This window comes from Trichosurus vulpecula, chromosome 5 (assembly GCF_011100635.1).
Source record: "Trichosurus vulpecula isolate mTriVul1 chromosome 5, mTriVul1.pri, whole genome shotgun sequence".
In the NCBI taxonomy this organism is placed as follows: Eukaryota; Metazoa; Chordata; class Mammalia; order Diprotodontia; family Phalangeridae; genus Trichosurus; species Trichosurus vulpecula.
The window spans coordinates 121,872,946-121,879,681 of record NC_050577.1 but is presented as its reverse complement, the minus strand read 5'-3'; positions in this window follow the sequence as shown (position 1 = coordinate 121,879,681).

The window sequence follows — 6,736 nt, the reverse complement described above, 5'->3', positions numbered from 1 at the left end:
GTTTAATATGTGGCAGGCACTGTGCTAACACTTTAAAAGTTTAATCCTCACAACAGTCCTGAGAGATGGTGCTATTATCATCCCCATTTTATCATTGAAGAAAATTAGCCAGAAAGAAGTCATGTGACTTGCCTGATCAAGGTCACACAGTTATTAAGTGTCTGAGGCCATATTTGAATATAGAACTTCCTAATTCTAGGCTCAGTGCACTCTCCACTGTACCACCTAGCTGCCTCAAAAGAGTATTTATTTACTGAAAATACAGAGCAAGAACAGAAGTTACAAAACTTCCCTTAATTAACAACGAGCTCTCCCCTTGGATACAGAAGTTGCTTGAGGAGAATACACTTAAACTTCACATATAAAGGTATTGAGACACACGTGCAGGGAACATAGAGGACTTCAGGGTACCCTGCAACTCTTTCTCCATTTTCAGAGTTTATACCAAGTTTTCTTCCGGGTATGGCAGTATGGATGGTGGAGCTATTCCCATATTCCGCTAAGCCAGCTCCTACCAGGACTCCGTATCTCAGCAGGCAGAACCGTCCAATGCTGGACTGAGCCAACCATATCTATTCTTGGGGCTTGCTCCTCACTGGACTCAGCTGCAGCTGCTATTAAGTCTCGTGGAATCTGCTGACTCCTACTGGGCCGCCGTGTGTCTCTAACCACATAGTGCTTTTTTCACTGTTTTTTATTCTCTCCTAATGTTAGGTAGATGAGTATCTGGAGATAAAATGGACCAGGCTACAATTTTGTGAGATACAAAATATCAGAAGAGCCATCTGTGGTCTCCCCACCCAGTAACTGGAGTCAGTAGCAGGGAGCATCAGAACCAGTAGCGACTGTAGCTAAGTCCTAGTGATGCACCCCTCAGAGATGTTGCATTGTAAACTGAACTTGGTGAAGATTCAGTAGAGAAAAGGATTTCCACCACTGTAGCAACAGTGAGTTTACCACTTTGCCACAGAAAAACCTTACACATAGGACACCTGTCACCTATATTTGTACCAGACAGTCAGCTATGACACATGCAAATCCAATCTTTTATGCCCAAGCAGATTTATTCACTGGGATCTTTAAATGATAACTAACAAAAAATATACAAGAAACGCATATCCTTATGGTGACCAAATGATAGAACCCTGAGAAGTAGTCGGGGCCTTTGTGTAGTTAACCTTCTATTCTAAGTGGAACTTGAAAGAATTTGTCCGAAGAGGGTTCCATACTAGTTGAAGTAGGACTTCCTTTGTGACAAATTATGCTTAATTCATGAAGAGACATTACAGGTCTCTTTTTCCTCATTTTTTCCCCATGGTGTGAGTTTAGGTATGATAATTCTTAGTATGAAGAGGTAAATAACTCCAATCTTTATTAATTTAATGCAAATAATCATTTGTTCAGGGGTTGGCAGGGAGAGCTTGAAAAATGGAAAGGGGGCTTTGTGCAAGAGTACATGGCAATCATTTGTAATATCATTCCATATATTACATGTGTTTATGCATATATGCAATGTTATTTATTACAAATATGTTATTTCAAATGGAAGTTACTTCAAATGGAAGTATGTGCATTTCAAATGGGAGAAACAGAGTGGAAATTGGTATTTTCTGCCTTTATTGCCTTTGATCAATGAAGATAAATTCATCCATGTAGCAAATATGTAGAATGTAGTATATGCAAGCTACTTTCTTTTCCTCTATATTCCTTCTCGTATAGATATTGGTGTATGGGTCCACATGAAGGTGTGTGCATATATACATATCTAAATATAAACACATTGATGTGTACATATATAATTGTGAATGGATTCATACATGTAAATATATCTATGTAGCATATAGAAACATATTTTTGGAGCTCAAAACTCATGCAACTCAAAAATTCTCCAAAAATAAGAGTTTAGGAGGTTTCAATCCTTGCAATTTCATTTTCAGAATCTAATCACTGAGATGGAAATTCAAATATCTCCCACAAAGATTTTAGGCTTTTCACAGAAAATGAAACAGACCAGATTCATCTCACAAACATATAACACACACACATATATGTACATATATATAATTATATATGTATAATTATATAATATATATAATATGCCAGTTTCTTAAAATGTCTTCATTGATAATTTATCTAATCTGATTTTAAATATGCACCATAATAGGTTTCCTACCACAGTGTGGTTACATTTCGATTTCTATCAATTTGTATGTGTTAGAATTATAGAATCCTAGATTGGGAAATGACCTCTTGAGGGATCTACCTAAAAGTCTAATCTAGACAGATGCTTGAAGTAGTTAGTGACTAAAAATGGAAGACGTAGAGTAGGCTACATTTTTTACAGGGTTACACAGTCTTCTTTAGTTACCCATTCCATTACCAAAGAACCAAAAAAGAAGTTTCCCCTTCTTTTGGCCAAAATAACTCCTATTTCCTGCAAGTCCTTTTCTCCATTCTTGGCCCTTTAAGGATCTTGGAACTTAGGGTAACAAGATTTGGTTCAAGCTCTTCACCAAGTATGAGCAGGTAAAAATTGTTTTGTCTCTGCTCTTCTTCTAGGACATCTTACTGAATGTTTTATGAGTCTTAAGATAATAGATTCATAGATGCTTATTATCAGAAAGGACCTTATAAGAGGTCAAGTGTCACCTCCCATCCCAGGGAAGAATCTCTTTTATAGCATCTTTGGTAGGTGGCTGCTTGATCACATCCCATAGAGGAGAATGTCTCCTCTTTTACAACAATACTGCACAAGGCAGTACATTTTACATTCGACCATCACAAACTGTAAGGAAATTCTTAAAGTCTGAGCTCTGCCACTTATTACCTTAGACCTATGTGACCTTAGACCTGGCATTGAATCTCTTTTGCTCATTTCCTCATCTATAAAGTGAGAAGGCTGGACAAAATCACTTCTGACATTCCTTCCACTTCTGTATCGATGGTACTAATATGTGAATTCTACCTGAGGATAACATTTTATGTCCATTGGTTCTAATTCTACCCTCTGCAGTTATGCAGAAAAAGGCTAACCCTTCTCCGACATGATGACTTATTAAACATTTGAAAATAGTGCTATCCCCCGGGACTACTATTATGCAGGCTAAATATCCTTGGTTCTTTAATTAGTATTTTTACATCATATATATTTTTTAATATTACTACAAACTAGTTCACTTTTCCCTTAATACTCCCTACCTTGTCATTTTCCTGCTTAAAATGTGGTTTCTGATTGTGGACTGAACAGCAGAAACTCTTTTGGCAACTTTTCCTTCATTTCCCTGGGCGTTACACTGTTCTTGATGCAAACTAAGATTGAATCAAGGTCAAAGAGCTAATTTTCCACCATAAGCATGGAGTAGTACCTTAAGTACTGCAGATGAGTCAAGGAGACCCGATTTCAAATTTGGGCCTTTGAATCTGTACTAGCTATATGACCATAAGCCAGCTATTAACCTCTCAAAGCCTCCATTTCCCTATCTGTAAAGTGGGGGCGATGATAATATCTACAATACCTACTTGACAGAATTGTTGTATGGATGAAATTAGATAATATATGAAGTATATTCTAAACTTTAAAACATATAAATGCTTACTACTGCTAGTATGCCATAGCATTAACACTATCTCAGTTTTTATGAAAAGAAAACTGATATCAGAAAGGTTGCCTGGCAAACTAGAAAGAATGTTGGCCTTGTAGTCAGAAAGATCTGCCTTCACGTCCTGCCTTTCATATGTGCTACTCCTATGACCATGTGCAAGTGATTGTATTATTCTAAGCCTCAGTTTCCTCATCTGAAAACCTATGAGGAAAAGCATAAGCTTAGTTCAAGGCTCAACTGAGATATGGATATAAAGTATTTTATGGACTTTAAAGTGCTACATGAGTGTTGGTTTACTATGATGCTTTCTATTGATAATTGTGATGTAAATTACCCAGTGAGGCCCAACTACATAACTGAAGGAGAGATGGGATTGTTGAGGCCAAGAACTGGCTTCCCAAAGACCAGTGTCTTTGGTTTTCTGCCTAAACACTTCCAACCCAGAAATGTACAATACTGGAAAAAAATGACATCATGATTACATATGTTCTTTTATTTATGCAAAACTAAATTCCATAGACTTTAAAAAGAATGAAAAGACACCAAATTTGATAACATGACTCAGAATCATGGATCAAAAAAGGAAGAAATACCAAGCTTCAGTTTTTACACAAGTCAACATTCTGAGCATTATCAAAAAGAAAATTGTAGTTGATTGATTTTCCACAGGCAAGAGTCCAATTCTAGAAGGTGTTATATACTGTTATTAATGTTTTAAAGTCATATACATGCCATATTCACCCCTAGAAATTCATGGCATGGTACACCAGTATATTTAATCTTTATTTCTTAATTTGATATGCCAGAGCAAAATATTGAAGAGAGGGACACTATTTATATACATTTTTTAATTGTCTCTAAATGTTTCCCCTGGTTTTAGATACTCAGAGGAAAATCTCCTTAAGTATAGTAGACTAGCAGATACTGGACTCAAAACTCATCAGCTAAATACTGAAAGGCTAGGTATTAACAATCAATGGAAGACTACAAAGATGTGTAGGTTATGGGGGGAAATTAACACAAATTCTTTAGGGATATATAGGAACTGAAAATTGTGTATATACATTGCAATCCCCTTATTATAAATCTATAGTTACTCAAATCTTCCACATGCTTACAAATACAGGAATAACTCTACTTAACTTATTAATTTCTTCTAAAACAATAGATTGTGAAATGAAAGTGTTACATGGGGCAATGGATTCCTTAGACCAATATTATATCAGAGTTCTGCTGCACAACACTGGATTTTCATTATACCATATTAATAATGTTATCATAAAGTACTGTTTCAAGACAATGGTATGCATATAGGACTAAACCTGGTCAAAGAACCCACAGTTTTTTGAGGTAAAAGCAAACTATATTGAAGACAGTCAATTAAAAGTTCAGCAAAGAATGCACTTACTCGTGATGACATACTGGCCTCCTTACACATAGGAATCCTGTTAAGTTTCTCTTTCTCTTCCATCTCATCTAACCACCTGTGTTCCTATAACCCTGCCCTCATTATCCGTAGGAAGGTTTTGGTATTATTAACTGTAGCCTTGAAAAAATATGTTACTCTCCTGCTTGGATTCCAGCAAAATATTCCTCTGGGGAAGGGTACACACCTGAATACAGGTAGGTGGGTAGGGCAAAGACCCAGGCCATGGAAATCATGAGCTGTTCATTGGCTCCAGGAAATGTCTGTTATCTCAGGTTTGCTAGTGAGCTGGGAGCCAGAGGCACTCCACTAAGGGTTTTGGAGGTGGGGTGGGTACGAGCGTGTAAGTTTGCACAGGAGAAAACAATTCTGTTTTGGGTACTGGTGTTCCATGTAGAACAGGTGAAGAGAATCCTGAAGGATTATGACTAACCTTATGATCCTGTGCCTTGTGACTTCAAACAGTAGACTATATCAGTTTGGGGAAGGGGTTCTTAAGCTGGAGTCTGTGAACTTTTTTTTTACTTGTTTAATATTTTGAAAACTGTATTTCAATATAGTTGGTTTCCTTGGTAATCCTAACCATTTTATTTTAATCTTTTAATAACATTATTCTGAAGTTAAAACTTTACCCCAAGCCTGAATTAGCTATCAAATCCTTGTACCTAGCTAAGAATTTTGTTTCAGGCAAACACACCAAGACAGAAGGAAAGAATCGAGGGTAAAAGGCAGGACTTCTTCAAGCTGTAGCCAGTGAGATCTCACAGATGTTTGATGTAGGCAACTGCCAAGAAGTAAGGATAGGTGGATCTGACTGATATTTTGAGGATCAGATAAGGAAAGATCTTTGTCTCTAAATCCATAAGATGTTAAGGGAAAGGTTTAAGCTACAAGCTCTGTGAGGGACTGAAATTCAGGAAGCACTTCTTCAAAGTGGGCAAAGGAGTTAGATTGCCAAGAGCAATGGATTATGAGTCAGCAGAGCTGGGTTCAAATACCTGTGTAACATAAAGCAAGTTATAACCTCTCTACTTCAGGTTTCTCCTTTGTAAGATAATTCTTATAGCCCCTTCCATCTCTACCATCCAAGAACTATTAGCCTCAAAGTCCCATGCCCAGAGAAAAATGGGGGAGTATATTTCAGATGGGTTGAAACAACTAACAGTTTTGACAGATTTAATTTACCTAAATTAGAAATTTTGAGTGTTATCTAATATCCAGATATCCTAGACAGGATTGAGCCAGCTGCCTCTGAGGACAAGACCAAGAAAGGTTCTTTTACGTTAAGGGTAGACAAAGGGTGACAGACTAAGAAAAATCAAGGTTTAATTTCAACTACATTTGTAGGTAAGATTCAGATCAACTGAAAAAATGTTTGTAAGCTTGTAAACTCTCATCCACTATGTGTTATTCCCATCTGTCTAAATGTACCTGTGGTGCTTGGTAACACAAACCTTAAAAACCTTTAAAAAAATCACCAGCCTCCTACAAGGAGGGTCACATTGTATTTTGAGAGAGGAGAAAAGCAAGAGACCTCTTCCAAGCACACGCTAAGAAAAGGTAGTAAAACCAAGAAGGAACATATCATCCAAGCTTTTGAATGTATTGAATTTTGGACATAGAGGACCTGGGTTTAAGTCATTACTCTGCTACTCACTATCTTTGGCAGTACCTTTTTCTTCTGAGGTCTCAGTTTCTTCATTTGTAA